The 23,236-nt window shown below is 46.3% G+C and overlaps 1 protein-coding gene across 1 annotated transcript in view; it reads right to left on the bottom strand.

Annotated features, from left to right (window-relative positions):
* Window positions 1–883: 883 nt before the first annotated feature.
* LOC142820529 (uncharacterized) overlaps window positions 884–23,236 on the bottom strand; it is a 90,204-nt gene continuing 67,851 nt past the window's right edge. Inside the window, exon 6 of the mRNA XM_089773286.1 lies at window positions 884–2,241. The gene's annotated coding sequence lies outside the window, so the exon portion shown is untranslated. The remainder of the gene's footprint in view (window positions 2,242–23,236) is intronic.

The following is a 23,236-nucleotide window of genomic DNA, read 5'->3' on the forward strand; positions in this document are numbered from 1 at the left end:
GATTTTATAGACCTCTATCATAGCTCCCTTTAGTCTCCTCTTTTCTAAGATGAAAAGTCTCAGTCTTTTTAATATCTCTTCATAAATCCTAGTCCCCTCACCCAGCCTCAGCCAGAAGAGCAGACCCTTCTCATCACATTAAAAACCCAGCCCTCAAACTCCAGGAAGAGAGAGTTAATCACCGTGTGCAGTAATGGGAGTTCTTTGAGATGTGTGTCCTTGTGGGTGCTCCACTCTAGTTGCTGGCGCATCCCCATGCCGACGACCAGAGATTTCTTCCTAGCAGTGCCCTGCTGTACCACACATGTGGATTAGTGCCTCCTCATGCCATTAGTGTCCATTAGTTGCATGCATGGCACAGCACCTCCATTCCTTCTCTTCCTTGGTTGAAGGCCCATAAAGGCTCCAAAGTAGGGGATGAGGGAGGGTAGTGGGGCACTCAGAGGAACACACATCTTGAAGAACACCCATTCCTGTACAAAGTGAGTAACTCTCTATTCTTCAAGTGGTATCTCCATGACTGCTCCACTCTAGGTGACTAGAGAGAAGTGTCCATTCCATGGAGGAAGGTTTTGGAGCCCTGCCACCAGAGACTGTAGCTGTTGTTGGGGTTAGGTGGGGGTCAGGGCATAATGTTTGGCAAATGCAGTGCTTCTGTTATGACGGTATAGCCCAGAATGGTGTATCCTCACCTATTTTCCCAGCACACAGAAAAGGAATGGCATTTCCCCCATGTGTACTGACACCTGTTTTCCTGGGGTGGCTGGGCTCCTGACAGAGGCCTGCTTAGGATGCAGCGGCATTTTGGCTCTTAAAGGGGCCATGACTGCATCTCATCCCCCTAGTGGGATGTGTTGCCCCAAAAATTCCCATGGAGACCACCCAGGGTTACACTAGTATGGATTTATTGATTGAGGAATTAACATTCCATTATATAGTTAAACTAAGGAAGATAGAGCTGTCACTGAAGGGGAACCAGCTCTCTCTCTCTCACACACACACTCCCCTTCATTCATATTTCATTCACACACATTCATTCCTGCCCTCAGGCACTCACACACTTACACAGGCATATGGGTTGCAGAAGGAGCCAAGGCATGTTGGTTCTGGAGGATCTGTCTGCTTGATCATGGCTGGGGAGCTGGTCATGAAAGAAACTGGCTGCAGAAAGCGGAGTTTCTCAGAAAAAGAGGGTTTCTGCCACATGCTCTCTCCTTTTATTGCCTCTGTACAACTCCTATGACTCATCCACATTTGTCACCAGGAAGCATGCTCAGACTTTCCTTGATCCAGCACAGCAGCAGTCTCCTTTGTTTGCTCAGCCTTGATTGGTCTGATGACTCATCATCTGGCTCCAGGTGCTCAGCCTTGCAGTTTCTAATCCCAAACACACAATAGTCATAGAATCATAGAGCTAGAAGAGACCTCAGGAGGTCATCAAGTCCAGACCCCTGCCTAAGGCAGGACCAATCCCAACTAAATCAACTCAGTCAGGGCTTTGTCAAGCCAAGATTTAAAAACCACTAGGGATGGAGATTCCACCACCTCCCTAGGTAATGCATTCCAGTACTTCTTCACCATCCTAGTGAAACAGTTTTTCCTAATATCCAACCTAGACCTCCCCCACTGTAACTTGAGTCTCCACTCACACACGCACATTCATATCTCAGGGGAGAATGCAGTTTAGAGCAAATTACAAGCAAGGTGGCTGAGAGTTATAAAGATTACAAAGTTGCATGACTCAACAATCACCAAACTCACAGTAAGTTTCTGAACTTAAAGCAAAGTTGCTGAGTTACAAAGTTGCAATAGAGTTGAAAGGTTTAAAATTACAAGTTGCAGAGTTTAAAAGGCAATGCAATTGAAACAATTACAAAGCTTCAGAGAATCATTTACAAATCATCAGTAATGAAGTGATTTAGAAGAAAACTTTCCCCCACCACCACAGCGATGCAGTCAGCAGAAGGTTTTTGTCAGTCTCTAAGTCATGTGTTGGCAGGACCTTACAGTTTAGTGTATTTCCAGAAAATCCATGTGTAAAATCAAGTATTAGATCAGGCAGAGGCTTTTATGCAACAGAATGTTGTTCAAGAAGGCTGCCGTGGAAGCAATCTCTCTGGTGGAATGAGCTGTGATGAGAGATGGCGGTTGCTTGTTGTGAAGTGTATAACAAGCATGGATTCATGAGGAGATCCCATTTTGATATTCTCTGGGAGGAGACAGCTTGTTCCTTTTAGCATTCTACAAATGAAATAAAAAGGCTCATTGATTTTCTCTTTTGCTTTGTCCTATTGACATCACTCATCAGACATCCAAGGTGTGTAACATTTCCTGAATTGGGTCATTGTGAGGCTTGGGACAGAATGCAGGTAAGTGTATGAGCTCGTTAATGTGGAAGAGTGTGGAAATTTTAGGAAGGAATTTAGGGTGAGGTCTGAGTCTTACTCTGTCCTTGGTGAAGACTGTGTATGGGGGGGGAGGGTCAGCCATCAGAGCAGCTATTTCACCCACTCACCTGCTGGAAGTGATGGCTACGAGAAAGGCCATCTGCATGGAGAGGTGTAGCCAGGAGCAAGCAGCAAGTAGTTGAGGGCAACTTTGTGAGAATCTGATTGCAAGCCCACAGCAGAGTAGGTGGTCTCACTATGGGGAATGTGTTTTGGAGTCCCGTGAGGAATCATTTAGTCTTGGGATGTGAGAAGACTGAGCTCCCGTCCATAGGTTTGTGAAACGTGGCAACTATGGCAATGTGGACCTTTATTGAACTGAAGGAGAGTCCTGACTCATATAGCTTGAGGAGGTAATATAGCACAATTGGTAGAGGGGTTGTGGGGGGTGGAATGTTGTGTTTCTCCCATACCCATTCGGAGAACCTTTTCTATTTATAGGTGTAAGTCTTTCTGGTAGACTCCCATTGACTGTTGATCAGTATTTGCTTTACCCTTCAAAGCAAGATGTTTTGGCATCATGGACCCATGAAGGAGCCAGATTTTGAGGTGAAGTTTGACTGGGTCCAGGTTGAGCAAACTGCCATGATGTTGAGACAGAAGATCATAATGTGGAGGAAATACGTGGGGAGCAGAGACTGCCAACCACTGCAGGAAAAGAAACCACATCTGTCTGGACCATGATGGTGCTACTAATTTGATGTGTGCTTGGTCCTGTCTGATTTTCACGATTACTTGATGGATCAAAGGTAACAGAGAGAGTGCATATAGGAGGGGGGCTTCCCATTTCAGAAGAAAAGCATCTCTGAGAGGTCCCCTGCCTAGGGCTGTCCTGCAACAGAACTGGTGACACTTGCAATTAGTTAAGTATCAGAGGGGTAGCCGTGTTAGTCTGAATCTGCAAAAGCGACGAGGAGTCCTGTGGCACCTTATAGACTAACAGATTTATTGGAGCATAAGCTTTTGTGGGCAAAGACCACGAAAGCTTATGCTCCAATAAATCTGTTAGCTTGCAATTAGTTGTGGTCACAAAAATGTCAATGTTGGGTCGGCCAAATTTGGTGAAAACTTTGTGAAAGGCTTTTGTGTCAATTTTCCTCTCGTGTTGGTCTGAAAAGAAGTGGCTGAGACAAATCTGCAAGTACCCTTTTGTCAAGTGAATAGTGGATAGGTACTTGGCCCCTCCTAGACGTTCTAACAGTTCTTTGACCTGGGGCCTGGGATAGGCATAGAAGCAGGATATAGTTTTGACTCCAAAAATCAATACAGAACCAGATAGCTTCATCGGGCTTCAGTACCAGGAAAATGGGACTCCTCCACTCACTTCTTGATTCTTCAATTACACCAATCTTGAGCATTGTGTTAAGCTCTTGTTGGACAGCATCCCACATTTGCTTTGGCAAAGGCCAGTGTAGGCCTCTCACCTTCTGCCCTGGTTCTGCTGTAATATGGTGATGTATCAGGTCTGTTCATCCTGAGTGTGTAGTTAAGATATCTTGGAAAGTCATTAAGAGATGATATAGCTGGTTCCATTGCAGGGGCCTAAGGCCTTCCCCTAACTCTGCCAGTTCTGGGTCAAGGGATTCCCCTGCCAAAGGTCCTTGTTCAGATTCGGGAGGAGCAGGGGCAATAAACATGGCTTCCTGTGTCTTCCAGAATTTCAAAATTTTTAAGTGGTATATGCGAACCTCCCTCCTGTGACCTGACAGCCTAACTTCACAGTCTACAGGCCCCATGAGATGTTCCACTTCAAAGGGACTCTGCCATTTAGCTAGAAGTTTCAACTCGTTTGAGGATAACAGTAGCAAGACCCGATCTCCTAGGTCAAAGCAATGGACACTAGCCCCCAAATTATAATTTTCTTGAGCTTGTTGAGCTAGTTAAGTTTTAGGTATTAGGTTCTCCTGTGCAAAGGCAAAGTGTTTGAAGTTGTTCTCAGAGTCCCCGAGTTTCCTGGGTCTCCCAGTCCTCCTTTAACAAGTCAGGATCTCTCCGGGTTGTCTCCCATAAAGGAGCTCAAAAGGAGAAAACCCACTGAGGCTTGGGGGACTTCTCTTATCATGAAGAGCAGAGCCGGCAGAAGCATGTCCCAGTGTTGTGGATCATCTTCTATGAATTTATCTAGCATCAGTTTGAGGGTGCCTTTAAATCATTCTATGAGTCTATCTGTCTGAGGGTGGTATGCTGATGGCTGGAGGGTTTGAATGTGCATGAGCTGACACAACTCCATGATCAACTTGGATGAGATATTGGTACCCTGGTCTCAAGATTTCTTTGGGTATCCCCATCCTCACAAATACCTTCACCAACTCATTTGCAATATTTCTAGCAGTTGCTACTCGAAGTGACACAGCTTCCAGATACTGGTATAACCTACTATTATCAGGATGAATCGGTTCCCCATCTTGCTCTTCTGAAAGGGGCTGACAAGATCCATCCCGACCAGCTCAAATGGTAAACCGACAATTGGTAAAGGTATGAGGGGGCCTTAGGTATACCCTTCGGCCCTGCTCACTGACTTTTTCATAGAATCCTAGAACTGGAAGGGTCCTCATGAGGTCAACAAGTCCAGTCCCCTGCCCTCATGGCAGGACCAAGCACTGTCTAAATCAGATCATCCCTGATAGGTGTCTGTTTAACCTGCTCCTAAATATTTCCAGGGATGCAGATTCCACAACCTCCCTACACAATTTATTGCAGTGTTTAACCACCCTGACAGTTAGCAAGTTTTTCCTAATGTCCAACCTAAACCTCCCTTGCTGCAATTTAAGCCCATTGCTTCTTGTCCTATTCTCAGAGGCCAAAGAGAACAGTTTTTCTCCCTCCTCCTTGTAACGCCCTTTTAGATACTTGAAAACCGTTATGTCCCCTCTTAGTCTTCTCTTTTCTAAACTAAACAAGCTCAGTTGCTTCAGTATTCCCTCATAGATCATGTTTTCTAGACCTTTTATCATTTTTGTTATTCCTCTCTGGACCTTCTTCAATTTCTGCACATCTTTCTTGAAATGTGGTGCCCAGAACTGGACACAATACTCCAACGGAGGCCTAATCAGCATAGAGTAGAGCGGAAGAATGACTTCTCGTGTCTTGCTCACAACACTCCTGTTAATGCACCCCAGAATTATGTTTGCTCTTTTGCAACAGCGTCACACTGTTGACTCATATTTAACTTGTGGTCCACTATGACCCCTAAATCACTTTCAGCGGTACTCCTTCCTACACAATCACTTCTCATTCTGTATGTGTGAAACTGACTGTTCCTTCCTAAATGGAATACTTTACATTTGTCCTTATTCAACTTCATTCTGTTTACTCAGATCATTTCTCTAGTTTGTCCAGATCATTTTGAATTTTGACTCTGTCCTCCAAAACACTTGAAACCCCTCCCAGTTTGGTATCATTTGCAAACATAATAATCATACTCTGCATGCCATCATCTAAACTGTTGATGAGGATATTGAACAGAACTGGTCCCAAAACAGACCCCATGCATAACTCTCTTCTTATGCCCTTCCAACATGATTGTGAACCATTAATAACTACTCTTTGAGAACAGATATCCTGCCAGTTATGCATTCCCCTTACAGTAGCCCCATCTAGGTTGCATTTCCCAAGTTTATTGATAAGAAGGTCATGCAAGACCATGTCAAATGCCTTACTAAAGTCTAGGTATGCTACATCCACTGCTTCTCCCTTATCCACAAGACTTGATACCTTATCAAAGAAAGCTCTCAGATTGGTTTGACATGTTTTGTTCTTCACAAATCCATGCTGGTTGTTACCTATTATCTTTCAGATGTTTGCAGATGGATTCCTTAATTACTTGCTCCATTATCTTCCCTGTCACAGAAATTAGACTGACGGGTTGTTCTTATTTCCCTTTTTAGAGATGGGCACTATATTTGCCCTTTTCCAGTCTTCTGAAATCTCTCCCGACTTCCATGATTTTCCAAAGATGATAGCTAAAGGCTCAGATTCATCTAACAGCTCCTGGAGTATTCTAGGATGAATTTCATCAAGCCCTGGTGACTTGCAGACATCTAATTTTTCTAAGCAATTTTTAACTTATTCTTTTACTTTAATTTCTAAACCTACCCCTTTCCTGCTAGCATTCACTATGTTAGGTATCCTGTCACCATCCATCTTCTTAATGAAAACCGAAATAAAGAAATCATTAAGCACTCAAGTTTCCTGTTATTGTTCTCCCTCTTCACTGAGCAATGGGCCTACCCTGTCCTTGGTCTTCCTCTTGCTCCTAATATACTTGCAGAATATCTTTCTTACCCTTTATTCCTTTATCTTGACTTTGCTCGCTTTGTGCCTTAGCCTTTCTAATCTTGCCCCTGCATACTTGGTTTGTTTGCTTATGTTCAACCTTTGTAATTTGCATTTTTTATGACTTCTTTTTTATTTTTAGATCATATATGATCTCCTGGTTAATCTAAGGTGGTTTCCTGCCATACTTTCTATCTTTCCTACATAGCGGTATAGTTTGCTTTTGGGCTTTTGATAATGTTCCTTTAAAAAACTGCCAACTCTCTTCAGTAGTTTTTCCTCTTAGTCTTCCCTCCCATGGGACCTTACCTATCAGTCTTCTGAGTTTACTGAAGTCTGTCTTCCTGAAATCACTGTCCCTGTTTTGCTGTTCTCCCTTCTACCATTCCTTGGAATCATGAACTCTATGATTTCATGGTCACTTTCACACAAGCTGCCTTCCACTTTCAAATTTTCAACCAGTTCCTTCCTATTTGCTAAAATCATATCAAGAACAGCTTCACCCCAGTAGCTTTCTAAACTTCTGAAATAAAAAACTGTCTCCAATGCAGTCCAAGAACTTATTGGATAATCTGTGCCCTGCTGTGTTAATTTTCCAACAGATGTCTCGATAGTTTAATTCCCCCAAGACTATCGAATCCTGTGCTTTGGATGATTTTGTTGTATAAAAAAAGCCTCATCCACCTCTTCTGCCTGAGTAGGTGGTCTGTAGTAGACTCCGAGCATGACATTACCTTATTTTTTACCCCTTTTAACCTAACCCAGATACTCTCAACAAGTCTGATTTCTATGTCCATCTCCACCTCAGTCCAATTGAATTCATTTTTAATATAAGACAACTCCTCTTTTTTTCCTCCTGCCTATCTTTCCTGAGTATGCTGTATCCTTCTTTATCAATATTCCAATATATTAACCCACAAAGTCTCTGTGATATCAAATGTCATAGTTGTGTTGATGTATTAGCACTTCAAATTCTTCCTGTTTATTCCCCCATACTTCTTTCATTTGTATAAAGTCATCTAAGATACTGATTTCACTTTGCCCCCCAGATCTGTCTTGTCCCTCTTTTATCTCTGCTACTATATCCCATGCTCCCTCCCATTTCTGAGCCATCTTCGAGGTCTCCATGTTTTTCACTTACTTGTGGGATTAGGTCACCTGCCCCCATTGAAGCTAGTTTAAAGCCCTTCTCACTGGGTTAGCAAGTCTGAATCCAAATACTCTCTTTCTCTTCCTTGAAAGGTGAACTCTGTCCCAGCTTAGCAGGCCTTCTTCTTGGAAAAACATCCTGTGATCAAGGAAGCAAAGCCCTCCTGGTAACACCATCTTCGCAGCCAGGCCTCTGCCTGGGCCCCTGCCTTTGACAGGAAGGACTGAAGAGAACACCACCTGCGCTCCAAACTTCTTCACACATACTCCCAGAGCCCTGTTGTCACTCTTGATCCACTCAAGGTCACACCTTGCAGTATCATTTGTGCCCACATGGATGAATAGCATGGGGTAGTAGTCAGAGGGCCAGATAATCCTCAAGAATGCCTCTGTAAAATCTTGGATATGGGCCCCTGGCAGGCATCATATCTCCCAAGATGACATGTCAGGGCAACAGATGGGTGGTTCTGTCCCCCTCAGAAGGGAGTCTTCAACCACCACTACCCAACGTTTCCTCCTTGTAATGGTGGCTGCACCTCTCAGCCTTGGGGATACAAGGCTTCTCCTCTTCTGCCTTAAGGGGTGTGATTCCTTATCTCACATATCTAGAACAGCATAAGTTCTTCAGAACCATACTGGGGAGGTTGGGGGCAGAAGTAGAGCACTGCCCGCTGCCAGAAGTGACCAGCTGCCAGTGTCATCCCTCCCTTACCCCCCAAGACTGAGCCATTTCCTCCTCCACCAGTGGTGTGTCAGCAGTTTTTTGTAATGGGATAGCTTACTCAGCTTCAGCAGTGTCCACATGAATACTCTCCAGGAATTCCTCATGGATTTGGATGCACCTCAGCCTAGTCACCTCCTCCTGTAGCTCTCCTACCTGCTTCCTGAGAGATTCCAACAGCGGGCACCTTTCACATTGGATGGTCTCCCCAGCCTTGGATTTCACCTCACATTGGATTTCAGTAAGTAGGGAAGTGCAAGCCACAGTTCCTTACAAAACCACATCAGGATCTGGGTGGAGTCATCCATGATTAGGTGGTCTGTCTGAGTAAGGCTGATCAAAAGTACTCAAAGGAATAAAAGATCAAACACTCCCAGTCACACAATCCCAGCCACAGTAACTGAAATCACCTGCAACAGAACAGCAAGAGAAACAAAATGCAAACAAACAGTCAAGCAAATTCACTCATGCCAAAGCTAGTCCACTCTCATGGCAGCCTGTTCAGCGGTGGGATCTCTTGCACTCCTTCTCAAACTCCCGTCTGCAGCCCCCTGTCCACTTCGCTCCCCTAGTCACTCTGCCTCTGGCTTTTAAAGCCTGTTCACCTAGGTCAGGCCTACTTCCTCATTAGCCACACAGGGGGAGGCTGATCCCAAATCTTAGTGAGGCTTATCAAAAGTAATACATTTTTGGAATGAAGTACAATAGTCTCAGACTTCTTGGTGAATGCCTTGCCAAAAGAACCAGCATGCCTCTTGCTGTAGGGTCTTTTCCCTACCTAGGTGTCTGGCCTAGGGAGTGGTGTGTGCCAAATGTAGGAGGCTCCTACTTAGCCTGTGGGGGACCAACAGTTGGTGCATCTCCTCTTGCGTCTGGTGGTCTGCCACCACCCAGTATAGTTGGCCTATATGGATAACGAAATGTGGCCCCTGCGGATGCCTTATCTTCTTTGTACTCTCGGGGTCTTGGACCTGTGTCTGCTCCCATGCTCGGCTCAGGGTTTGGTCTTCCGTTTGCTCCTGAAGAAAGTCTACATCCCTTTCTAGTTCTACCTGGATGTTTTCCTCTGATGGACTCTCCCCCAGGTCTAGATTTATTGTGGAGTCTGGATGGTCAAGGGATCCTTCCTGGGGGTCTATCTCTACTGGAAGCCCCAGCACTCTTCCTCCTGGCACCCTAGGTTGCCGTCTTCTAAGAGGGCAGTAGTCAGAGACTCTTATGACCCCTTTAAATGTGGGCCAGTCTCATCCTAACACTACCACGTAGGCTAGCTGGGCTGCCACACCTACCAGAAGAAGCTCCTTCCGGCCTCGAACCTCAAAGTTTACACAGACCGTAGGGTCGTACATCTCCATGGATGCATTGGAGATGGATTGTGTCTTCAGTGACCTGAAGGCCGGGTATGAGGTGTTCCCATATAATTGTCTGGCTGCAGCTCGAGTCCACCAGAGCCATGGCCTCAATACCTTCTGCCATCACAGAGATAACCAGTTTTCTGGGTTGGGGTGTCTCTGTGACCAATGCCCTGAAATCCAGGATTGTCCATAGTCACACTCCATGTAGGGGCAGTCTTTCCAGAGGTTTCCTCCTTGGTTGCACTCCCAACAACAATCCCCAGAGGCCTGTAGATAGGGGATCATCCTTGGATAGACTACTCCCTCTTTGTGGGAGACTCTTTCCCTGTGACAATCTGGGTCACCACTTTTTGGAGTTCTGTTCTGGGAGTCCCGGCCTGCTTGGGGGTGCCACCAGTTCCATCTTCCATGGTTTCCCTCTCCCTGGCCCCTATCATTTCCCTGGACTCTCTGACCACCAAGGTCAAGCTCTGGTTTCTTCTGCTGGGTGGTAATCCTCCATTAGGGTTACCGCCGTTGTCAGTGTCATTGGCCTATGTCATTGCACACACTCCTTGGGTCCTGAAGGAAGCACCTGTACAAATTTCTCCAGAGCTACCATCTCTGCAACTTGGGGTCTGGTTAAGCCCTCTGGGCTCAGCACTTCCATCAGTAGTCCTTGATTCTTTGGGCAACAGCCTGTGGCTATGCCCTAGCGGGGTACACTTCCTTACACAGTCTCCGCTGGTACATCTCTGAGCTGATACCTGTATTATCTAAAATGTCCGCCTTCATCTGTGGCTACTCCACTGCATCTTGGGAGTCTAGACTGCGGTATGCGATCAGTGCTGGTCCCATTGGGTAAGGGGCCAATATTTTAGCTCAATGTTCCTGGGACCAGCAACTTGTTCGAAGGTAATTAAAAATGCCTCGGGGGTCCTCCCATGTCCCATATTGGTTAGCTGAATGGGCAGTCCTAGTCTACTGTCTCCTGTCCCTGTGCCCATGGCAACAGGGCTTGGTGTTCCCTTTGGTTGTAACACTGCAGCTACCTGTTGAAGCAAGTCTTCTTGCTGAGTCTGGTGCTGGGTGGTCAACTCATGGAGCTGCTGTTGTTGCTCCTGATGTTGTGCCATTTGTGGCTGGTGCTGATGAGTTAGCTGCTGTATCAGCTGTGCCTGCTGCTGTTGAAGCTGGGTTGCTTGCTGCTGCTGATTTTCCACCACCACTGTAGGAATTTCTTCATATCCATCTCTTCACCTACCTACAGGGACAAAGGGAGGCTCCCCTGTTCCCTTCTCTTCACCTGGACCTCTCAGCAGGTCCTGGATAGTGCTCACATTCTCCATCACGTGTCGTAGCATATGCACACTCCGTCCCTTAGGGGAGGGTGCTCAGGAGTGTGGACATTGCCCCGTCAGCTGCCGGGCCTGAAAAACAACCCTCGCTCTAGGGTAATGCAGCCCAATGGCTGAAGTAACCAGGTAGCCCTTCGATCAGGGAGGTACGGCCTGACAGCTAGGGTCCATTAGTCCTTGTTTCAGGGCAAACTCAGTCTAGTGACCACAGCCAATATGGGGTGGCCCCTTAACGCTGGGTGACACAGCCTAGCAGCCAAGCTCAATAGGGGCAGGAGGGCCTAGAGGCCAAAGTCAATAAGTTGGGGTTAGGGCCAGTCACCCCAGAAGGGGGGCCTAGGCCCACCCTACTCCCCCGGGTCCTGACCCAAGGCAGAGCAATCTGCTACTCCCTCAGCGGGGAATCTGGCCAAAACATGCCAAGTTTACCTGGGTGGGAGAAGACACTTCTGAACCCTCCTTGGGTAATTTCCTTGGTGGGGTGGTGTCCCATATAGTGGCTAGGTCTTCTGGTTTCCTGGAAGCTGCTTCTCCCTGTGGATGCTCTGGGGCTGTGTGGCAGTGGTCTCCTGGGACTCTGGCTTCCCGCTGTCTGGTGAAGCCCTGGAGCTCTGATTGAAGGTCCTTCTCCTTCCGTGGCCAGCCCAGACTGAGCTGCTCTGCTGCCTTTTATGCTGCCCCAGCATTTGGAGCATGCCCAATCTGGGTGAAGGAGTGGAACTTCCTCCACCCACAGGGTTTTAACCCCACCTGCTTCAGTGCATGGTATGCACACCCCGTCACAGTGAGATGTAGCGTGGATTTCTGGTAGTTGATATGGAATCCAAGATCAAGTAACAGTGTGATGAGGCAATTGTCCAAATTAGGAAATATCACCTCTGTACGCCGAAGATCTGCAGCTACTACAGCCAGAGTTTTTGAAAAGACTCTTGGTGCTGCTGAAAGGCAGAATGGGAGAACATGACATAGGTAGTAATTTGTTCTGACTGTGAAGTGTAGAAAACGCCTGTGCGCTGGATGGTTCTTTATATGGAAATAGGCATCTTGGAGGTTGAGGGCTGAGAACTAACCTCTGTTGTCAAATGTTGATATGATGGTTGCTAGAGTGACCATATTGAACCTTCTGTTACATACTTGTTGAGCCTTCCAAGATTTAGTATGGGCCTCCACACCCGTGAAGAAGTACTTTTAGTAAAAGCCTCTCCTTTGGTAGGCCAGTGGAATTGGTTCTATAGCCCTTATTTGCAAAAGATGTTGAACCTCGTGTTGTAGGAGCCTTTTGTGAGAGGGGTCCCTGAAGAGGGATGGGGAGGGGAAGTCAGGAAGAGGAATGAATATGAAAGGTATGGAGGTGATCAGACTGAGGATCTCTAGAACCCCCTGGGCAAATGTTATTTCAGTCCAATGTTGGAAAAAGGACGGTAGCCAGTGGGTTTGGAGGTTTCATGCTGCCAGCAATGGTATGGCAGGGATGTTGCTTGAGCCCTTGACCAAAACTTCAAATTTGCTGTTTTGATGCTGATGGTTGGCATTGTGGTTTGAGCCTCTGTTGTCTGTGCCTCTGTCTGAAGTCATACTGTCTACTTGGTTGTCTGTATGGCTCTCTGGGCCTTGAGTAGGTGTTGTACCTCTGCCGCTTGTTCGGAGGCATGTACATCCTGAATGTTCTTACGGTTGTGTGTGAATCTTTCACAGAATGCAAGACTTCATCTGTCTTGCTAGCAAAGACGTTGGTTCTGTCAAATGGGAGCTCTTCAAGCTTGAGTTGCAGCTCCCCGGGTATTCCCAATGACTGAAGCCATGATGCTCTACGCATGACAATTACAGAGGCCATGCTGCAGGCAGCAATCTCTGCAAGAGCTAAGGCTGATTTTAGTGCGGTATGAACAATGATATGGCCCTCCTGGATTATACTCTGAAGCTGAGGTTGCTTCTGTTCATGAAGGAACTGTAAAAGTTCCTGTAGTTGGAATAATTCGTATAGTCATAGTTGGCAAGAAGTGCAGAATAGCTGGCAACCTGTAGTTGAAGGGTGGCAGAGGAATAGACTTTCCTGCTGAGGATGTCAAGCCGTTTGTGGTTCTTGTCCTGAGGGGTGGATCTGAATTGTGTGTGTTTTGGTCTGTGGTGTAGAGTCAACTATTAGGGAGTTTGGAGTGGGATGTGAAAAGAGGAAATTCATCCCTTGGCTGGCACAAACTATTTTCTGTCTGCCCTTTTATTTGTGGGTGTGTCAGAAGTGGGTGTCTACCAGATTGTATTAGCAGAGTCCAGGATATTTTAGTCCATGGGAAGTGCTATTTTTGAGGACTTAGAGGGTTGTAATATACAAAGAAGCCTGTGCTGCTTCTCCTGTACTTCCTGTAGGTCCAGCTCCTATGCACTGGCCACTCTCTTGAACAACTCCTGAAATAGCTTTATGTCATCGGTTGTTATCAGAGCGCTGGGAATTATGGCCTCATTGGGAGATGAGAGGGAGTTGTGTGGAGATCTATGTTCCCCTTAGGACAAAGAGTCTTCCTCCTCAGATTGATGGTGTTCCGGGAAGTTCAGTGCGGTGTCATGGGCCTGGTGTGGTGGTGACTTAAGTTGCTTTCTCACTGGCGTTGGAGGAGCTGTGGGATTCCTCCTCTGGACCAACCATGCATCCCATAGAGGCCACTGGCCCGGATATGGTGTTGGTAGATATGGCCAGTGATGACTATATCAACATGCAGACGATGGCATGTGGATTGAACGTGCCAAACGTGCCTCCCATGGTGGATGCCTCTGTATGGGTGAGGTGTGCTGGAGGAAGAAGCAGATTTGCAGCCCTGTGTTAGTCTCGCTGATAGAAACAGATGGAGCCAGGGACCTAGGCAAATGTATAGAATGGGCCAATGATGCTGGTGACTGCAGTACTGATGGGATATGCTCAGTCTGTGCTGTGGTGTGACTTGATGTTTGTTTATGTGGTACCGTCTTGGTCGGTGCCGCTGGCAGTGATGGCAGTACTGAGAGTGGTGTCACTGTGGAGGCTCTCAGGGGTGGCATGTCGGCACAGGTACACTTTGGTGCCATCTTCAGTGCCGACTTGTATGTTTTAGATGCCATGTCGGGCAATGGTGCCTACAGTGCAGGCAGTGCTGATAACTTGTGCATGGGCTCCAAATGTGAATATTTATGCGGCATGCTCTGTTTCATCGGTGCAGTACCAGAGGTGTCGGGCCTATCAGCAGTGCTCACCTTTCAGGAGCTCAGTGCCAAGGGCAGGGACTTAGCCGGAGAGATCCTGGCCGCTGTCTTCACCCTGTCTGATGAGGAGAAGGGACGATTTTTGTCCAGACTGGGGCACTTTCCCTCTGCTTAGGCCTTGATGGTGAGGAAGAGTCCTCCTGAGCTGGCTGAAGCAACTTTTCATAAAGAAAGGTCTTTAGTCTGTTGGATCGATCCCACCTTGCCCTCGCAGTCAGGTTGGAGGAGTGAGGGCATTTCTGGGAGAGGTGGCATTCTCTCAAGCACTTTAGCCATGAGGAATGACTGTCAGAGGCTGACATGGCATCTCAACATGAGTCACACCTTGGTACTCCCTCAGTACCCACACTTTAAGAGGGATTGAGCAATCCATCTGCCGTGCGGACTTGAAATCTCAAGAGGTGTGCTGCTTACCGGGAGCTCGAATTCAGGATGTGACTGAGAGTATTACAAAACTGATCAAACCTTCAGATCGCAACCCCTTCCTGCTTCTCCATGTGGGAACTAACGATACGGCCAAGAATGACCTTGAGCGGGTTACTGCAGATTATGTAGCACTGGGAAGAAGGATCAAAGAATTCAGAGCACAAGTGGTCTTCTTGTCCATCCTCCCTGTTGAAGGGAAAGGACTGAGCAGGGATCGTCGAATTGAGTAAGTAAATGCGTGGTTGTGCAGGCAGTGTCACAGAGAGGACTTTAGTTTCTTTGACCATGGGACTCTGTTCCGAGCAAAGGATTGTTTGGAAGAGATGAGATCCACCAAACAAAGAGAGGAAGGAGAATTTTTACAGGCAGGCTTGCAAACCTAGTGCAGAGGGCTTTAAACTAGGTTCATTGGGGGACAGTGACCAAAATCCTGAGGGGAGTAGGAAAGTAGGATACCAGGAAGAAATGCAAAGAAGAACAAGAAACGAAGGAGGACCCCTGATTCAAATGAAGAAGGTAGGGTGATCAACTGGTTATCTGAGGTATCTGTTCATCAATGCGAGAAGCCTGGGCAACAAACAGGAAGAATTGGAGGCCCTGGCCCAGTCCAAGAAATATGATTTAATTGGGATAACAGAGACTTGGTGGGATGACTCGCATGACTGAAGTGCTGTCATGGAAGGGTATAAACTGTTCAGGAAGGACAGGCAGGGGAGAAAAGGAGGAGGAGTTGCACTATATGTAAGAGAACACTATGATTGCTCAGAACTCCAGTATATAGAGGGAGAAAAACCTGTTGAGAATCTATGGGTTAAGTTTAGAAGTGCAAACAACAGCAGTGAGGTTGTGGTTGGTGTCTACTACAGGCCTCCGAATCAGGTGGATGAGGTAGATGAGGCTTTCTTCGGACAACTGAGAGAAGCTTCCAGATCGCAGGCCCTGGTTCTTGTGGGGGACTTTAATCACCCTGACATCTGTTGGGAGACCAATACGGCAGTACACAGGCAATCCAGGAAGCTTTTTGAGAATGTTGGGGATAACTTCTTGGTACAAGTGCTGAAGGATCCGACCAGGGGCCATGTGCAGCTTGACCTTCTGCTCACAAACAGGGAGGAACTAATAGGGGAAGTAGAGGTGGGTGACAACCTCAGAAGCAGTGATCATGAGATGGTAGATTTCAGGATCCTGAACAAAGGAAGAAAAGAGAGTAGTAAAATACACACCTTGGACTTCAGAAAAGCAGACTTTGACTCCCTCAGAGACCTGATGGGCAGACTCCCCTGGGACGCTACAGCTGGCAGTATTTTAAAGAAGCCTTATTGAAGGCACAGAAAGAAAACATCCCGATGTGTAGCAAGAGAAGCAAACATGGTAGGAGACCAGACTGGCTTACAAGGGAAATTCTTGGTGAACTTAATCACAAAAAGGGAGCTTACAAAAAGTGGAAACTTGTACAAATGACCAGGGAGAGTTATAAATGTATAGCTCAAGAATGCCGAGGGGTTATCAGGAAGGCGAAAGCGCAATTGGAATTGCAACTAGTAAAGGGTGTGAAGGATAACAAGAAAGGTTTCTACAGGCATGTTAGCAAAAATAAGGTGATCAGAGAGGGTGTGGGGCCCCTACTGGATGAAGGAGGTAACCTAGTGACAGATGATGTGGGGAAAGCTGAAGTACTCAATGCTTTCTTTGCCTCTGTTTTCACGGAAAAGGTCAGCTCCTAGACTAATATGCTAAGTGACGGAAGATAGGATGAAGATCGACAACCTTTGGTGGGTAAAGAACAGGCTAGGAACTATTAAGAAAATCCATGGGTCTGGACTTAATGCATCCGAGGGTACTGAGGGAGCTGGCAAATGTCATTGAGGAGCCTTTGGCCATTATCTTGGAAAAGTCGTGGAGATCGGGAGAGATCCCGGATGATTGAAAAGAGGCAAATGTAGAGCCCATCTTCAAAAAAGGCAAGAAGGACGATCTAGGGAACTATAGGCTGGTCATTCTTACCTCAGTTCCTGGAAAAATCGTGGAAGGGATCCTTAAGGAATCCATTTTGAGGCACTTGGAGGAGAGGAAAGTGATTAGGAATAGTCAGCATGGATTCACAAAGGGCAAGTTGTGCCTGACCAATACGATTAGCTTCTATGATGAGGTAACTGGCTCTGTGGACGTGGGAAAGTCAGTGGATGTGATATACCTTGACTTTAGCAAGGCTTTTGATATAGTCTTCCACAATATTCTTGCAAGCAAGTTAAGGGAATGTGGATTGGATAAATGGACAGTAAGATGGATAGAAAGCTGGCTAGAAGGTCGGGCCCAGCGGGCAGTGATCAACGGCTTGATGTCAGGATGGCGGTTGCTTTCTAGCGGAGTGCCCCAAGGTTCGGTTCTAGGACCAGTTTTGTTCTATATCTTTATTAATGACCTGGACGAGGGGATGGATTGCACCCTCAGCAAGTTTGCACATGACACTAAGCTAGGGGGAGAGGTAGATACACTCGAGGGCAGAGATAGGGTCTAGAGTGATTTGGACAAATTGGAGGATTGGGCCACAAGAAAACTGATGAGGTTCAATAAGGACAAGTGTAGAATCCTGCACTTGGGACGGAAGAATCCCAAGCATGTTACAGGCTGGGGACCGACTGGCTAAGCAGCAGCTCAGCAGAAAAGGATCTACGGGTTACAGTGGATGAGAAGCTGGATATGAATCAACAGTGTGCCCTTATAGGCAAGAAGGCTAACGGCATATTAGGGTGCATTAGGAGGAGCATTGCCAGCAGATCCAGAGATGTGATTATTCCCCTTTATTCAGCTCTTGTAAGGCCACATCTGGAGAATTGTGTCCAGTTCTGGGCCCCTCACTATAAAAAGGATGTGGACGCATTGGAGAGGGTTCAGCGGAGGGCAACCAAAATGATTAGGAGGCTGGAGCATATGACCTATGAGGAGAAGCTGAGGGAGTTGGGTCTGTTTAGTCTGCAAAAGCAAAGAATGAGGGGGGATTTTATAGCAGCCTTCAAATTCTTGAAGGGAGGTTCCAAAGAGGCTGGAAAAAGGCTGTTCTCAGTAGTGACGGATGGCAGAACAAAGAACAATGGTCTCAAGTTGTGGTGGGAGAGGTCAAGGTTGGATATTAGGAAAAACTATTTCACTAGGAGAGTGGTGAAGCACTCGAATGGGTTACCTAGGGAAGTAGTGGAGTTTCCATTCCTAGAGATTTTTAAGTCTCGGCTTGACACAGCCCTGGCTGGGTTGATTTAGTTGGGATTGGTCCTGCCTAGAGTAGGGGGCTGGACTTGATGACCTTCTGAGGTCTCTTCCAGCTCTATGGTTCTATGATTCTATAAGCCTGGTGAGACAGTCATGTTGAAAGGTGGGGGGGGGGGGGGGCAGGGAAATGTGGATGAAGATTTTTTTTTTAAGTTTTTTTTGGACAAATAAACTAGGAAGAAAAGTTGAAAATCTTGGGAGCACAGGAAAAACTGAGGACCTGTAAACTTTTTTTTGCTGTTTTAGGTGAAAGAAGGGTGATTGTGAAGGAGCTCCGTATACTGCTGAGGATGACAGAGAAGGAACTGAGGCGCAGCGCCACACAAATAGGATGCTAGGAATTATTAGGAAAGGGATAGAAAATAAGACTCAGAATATCTTACTGCCCCTGTATAAAACTATGGTACGCCCACATCTTGAATACTGTGTACGGATGTGGTTTCCTCACCTCAAAAAAGATATTTTGGCCTTAGAAAGGGTTCAGAAAAGGGCAACTAAAATGATTAGGGGTTTGGAACAGGTCCCAGATGAGGAGAGGTTAAAACAACTGGGACTTTTCAGTTTAGAGAAGAGGAGACTGAGGGGGGATATGATAGAGGTCTATAAAATCATGAGTGGTCTGGAGTGGGCCGATAAAGAAAAGTTATTTATTAGTTCCCTAAATAGAAGAACTAGAGAACACCAAATGAAGTTAATGGGTAGCAGGTTTAAAACTAATAAAATAAAGTTCTTCACATAGCGTGTAGTCAACCTGTGGAACTCCTTGCCAGAGGAGGCTGTGAAGGCTAGGACTATAACAGAGTTTAAAGAGAAGCTAGATAATTTCATGGAGGTTAGGTCCATAAAAGGCTATTAGCCAGGGGATAAAATGGTATCCTTGGCTTCTGTTTGTCAGAGGCTGGAGAGGGATGGCAGAAGACAAATTGCTTGATCGTGTCTTCGGTCCACCCTCTCTGGGGCACCTGGTGCTGGCCACTGTCGGCAGACAGGATACTGGGCTAGAAGGACCTTTGGTCTGACCCAGTACGGCCATTCTTATGTTCTTTTGTTCACATGCAACTAATGGACACTAACAGCATAAGGAGATGCTAATGCACATGTGCGGTGTGGCAAGACACTGCTAGAAAAAAATCTCCAGTCACCGGTGGGAGGACACACCACCATCTAAAGTGGAGCACCGACAGGGACATCACTCAAAGAAGAACTTCAGCACTTCTGTTACCTCCTCTGCTGATGGCTCATTTCATGTCTTCCTCCTCTCCACTTATTCTTTCTTATTAGTGTTATGCAAAGTGCCTAATTACCAATACCATTGAGACTCCAGCCAGAAATCCAACTACCCCCCTTCCTTAGCTCTTAATTACATTTCCTGTTTTTGTGTCAAAATATCTGTATCTTTCTCCTTTGTCTGCCTCCTCCCCACAGCCATTAAATGAGATCTAATAACACCCTCCCCCATCACCCTCAAGGTAGGAAGGTTATCTGATCTATCTTCTCAGGAAGTCACTTCACATCTAGTCTCCAATCACTCATTCCTCAGAGAGCTCCAAAGCCTGGAATCATGGCAGAGAAAGGAGATGGGAAATACCGGACAGGTTGGCACCACCTATTGCTCTGGCTTGATGGAGCCTGCAGGCCATGATCATGACAAAAGTCTGGGTTCAGGGATGGGCAAAGGTGCAGTGAATGACAGGGAATATGGTGATATTCCCCCAATTCAGTGGAGGGATAATGGGGACTCCCAGAGAGTAGCCCATGATACTAATTGGCAGGGCTCGCCAAGCGGCGGCAAGCCCCGCTCGCCAGCCGCGCGGTTTTGTGCGGTTCTGCTCTCTGTGCATGCATAGATCGTTCTGCACATGCGCAGATTGCTCTGCACCGGCCACGGGCGAGTAGATTACATTATTTGTCGAGCCCTGCTAATGAGTAGTTCTGTGGCACCTTACAGACTAACACGAATATATACACTGTCATGAGCTTTCGTGGGCAAAACCCACTTCATCAGATGATGAGCACCACCATGATACCACATTTTGCTCTACTACTGAAGATGTCCCATCTTCAAACACCTACATCCTGAGTCTCTGCACCCACCACTAAAAGACTCTGAGGTAAACACTGAGGGTATGTCTAGACTGCAGAGTTTTTCTGGGATACCTAACTCTGCCTCATCCAGGGAACACATCCGCTTTTAAGGAACAGTTTCAGCATCCCTGTGTTCCTCATTTTATGAGGAACAAGGGATGGTCCGAAAGAGAAGGTTTTTTCTGACATTTGGCCCCGTGTAGATGGGCCAAATGTCAGAAAAGCCTCTTCCGAGAAAACAAGCAGAAAAAGGAATGAGAAAACCCCGGCAGTATAGACATAGCCTGAGTTGGCCATGGTCTCCATGCAACAATGCAAGCAGGTGGGAGACTACCTAGCAGACCCCTTGGTCTCCAAGGGTCCAGCCATCAAGCAGGAGTCCAAGAAGAGCTCTTTCTTCAGAAGATGAAGACATAGAAAATTCTTAGTATCTGGACAGCTAGAGAGCAAGAAAGAAGTATGCTAAAGAGAAGTGCCCCCTTCTTGCATTATTTTCCTCTGTGCTGCTCTATGATCTTTGTTCTTGTGCTAAGGAGTTTTAGGTTTCCATTTCCTCTAAGCTAAGCTTTTATTACAGACTTTGGAAGACACGCCATACAACAGATAAAAGCTGCTAAAGGAGTTTCATTGGTGTTGGTTGAGAGTTAGATTGGTGGTGGCTGGGACAGAAAATCATCTGGACAGTTCAAATGGGTAAGGTTTGTTTCTGCACGGACACATATATGACTGCTGCCGCCTTGTTCCCATGGCTCTGATCTCCGCATTGATATCACTCTGTAGCATTCTCCCCGTTGATGCCACTATGGGGGTATGTCTACACTGCAGAGTTTTTCCATAAAAATAGCAATTTTCCGGAAAAACTACACTTGCGTCCACACTGCTATTGCGTTCTTTCGACAGAAAGTTGAAAGAATGGAGGGATATTTCTGAGAGCGCTAAACCTCTTTCTATAAGGAAGAAGTGTGAAAAAGCTTTTATGGAAAAAGGCATGGGTGGATGTGGTTGAGAGTGTTTTTTTCTAAATAAGGTCTCCAGGAAAAAGCACAGGTGTCCTTGTAGCCACTCCATCCACAGTAATCACAACTGAAATGTGAGATAGTGTCCACATTAATTGGATGCTATCTTTCGAGAAAGCAGATCTCTTTTTCATTGAGCTTTGGCCTCAACTCGCCTTCGGAAAAAGTTTTTCCGGAAGATCTCTTCTAGAAAAGCTTCTTCCAAAAGTCTATATGTAGCAGGAAGAAATGGTGTCATTTACACAAGTATTTGGTGCATCTGGCCTTTTAGGAGGTGGTGGAACCCTTCAGTTCAGGGCATAGGTCAGCCTGGAAGCAATGCCATCCTGGAAGCAATGCCATCCTGCCACTGGCTCAGAGCATGTCAGTGGGAAGTAAATGCAGGCTGGCAATACTGAGGACCAATCTGGCTCTAGATTTGCACACACCAAAACATAGGCAGATTTCAAGTTTGCAGATGATATCAAACTGGGTGGGGTTGCAACTTCTTTGGAGGATAGGGACATAATTCAAAATGACCTTAGCAAGTTAGAGAAATGGTCAGAGGTAAACAGGATGAGGTTTAATAAAGAGAAATGCAAAGTGCTCCACTTAGGAAGGAACAATCAGTTCCATACATACAAGATGGGAAGCGACTGTCTAGGAAGGAGCATGGCGGAAAGGGATCTAGGGGTCATAGTGGACCACAAGTTGAATATGAGTCAACAGTGTGATGCTGTTGCAAAAAAAGCAAATATGATTCTAGGTTGTATCAACAGGTGTGTTGTAAGCAAAACTCGTGAAGTCATTCTGCCGCTCTACTCTGCACTAGTTAGGCCTCAGCTGGAGTACTGTGTCCAGTTCTGGGCGCCACATTTCAAGAAAGATGTGGAGAAATTGGAAAGGGTACAGAGAAGAGCGACAAGAATGATGAAAGGTTTAGAGAACATGACCTATGAAGCCAGGCTTCATGAACTGGGCTTGTTTAGTTTGGAAAAAAGAAGATTAAGGGCGGACATGATAGCGGTTTTCAAATATCTAAAAGGGTGTCACAAGGAGGAAGGAGAAAATTTGTTCCTCTTGGTTACTGAGGACAGGACAAGGAGTAATGGGCTTAAAGTGCAGCAGGGGAGGTTTAGATTGGACATTAGGAAAAAATTCCTAACTGTCAGGGTGGTCAAATATTGGAATAAATTGCCAAGGGAGGTGGTGGAATCTCCCTCTCTGGAGATATTTAAGAACAGGTTAGATAGGCATCTGTCAGGGATGGTGTAGACGGAGCTTGGTCCTGCCTTGAGGGCGGGGGGCTGGACTCGATGACCTCTCGAGGTCCCTTCCAGTCCTATTATTCTATGATTCATCCAGATCCTCTTTTATTTGAATGACCCAAGTCTGTGGGTCAGAAGTTCAATTGGGCTTATTCACAGTGTCTCAATAAAGCATCCTGGACAATGATCCCTCGCTTTCACAGGCCTTGGGAGGTAGGCCGGTCCTTGCCCACAGACAACCCGCCAACCTGAAGCATATTCTCACCAGCAACTACACACCGCATCATAATAACTTGAACTCAGGAACCAATCCTTGCAACAAACCTCGGTGCCAACTCTGCCCACATATATACACCAGCAACACCATCACAGGACCTAACCAGATCAGCCATACTGTCACTGGTACATTCTCCTGCACATCCACCAACGTCATATATGCCATCATGTGCCAACAATGCCCCACTGCTATATACATCGGCCAAACAGGACAGTCCCTACGTAAAAGAATCAATGGACACAAATCTGATATTAGGAATGGCAACATACAAAAACCTGTAGGGGAACACTTCAATCTTCCTGGACACACAATTGCAGATCTAAAAGTAGCCATCCTGCAGCAAAAAAACTTCAGGACCAGACTTCAAAGAGAAACTGCTGAGCTACAGTTCATCTTTAAG

This window comes from Pelodiscus sinensis, chromosome 25 (genome assembly GCF_052426305.1).
Source record: "Pelodiscus sinensis isolate ZL-2025 chromosome 25, ASM5242630v1, whole genome shotgun sequence".
NCBI classification, from domain to species: domain Eukaryota; kingdom Metazoa; phylum Chordata; order Testudines; family Trionychidae; genus Pelodiscus; species Pelodiscus sinensis.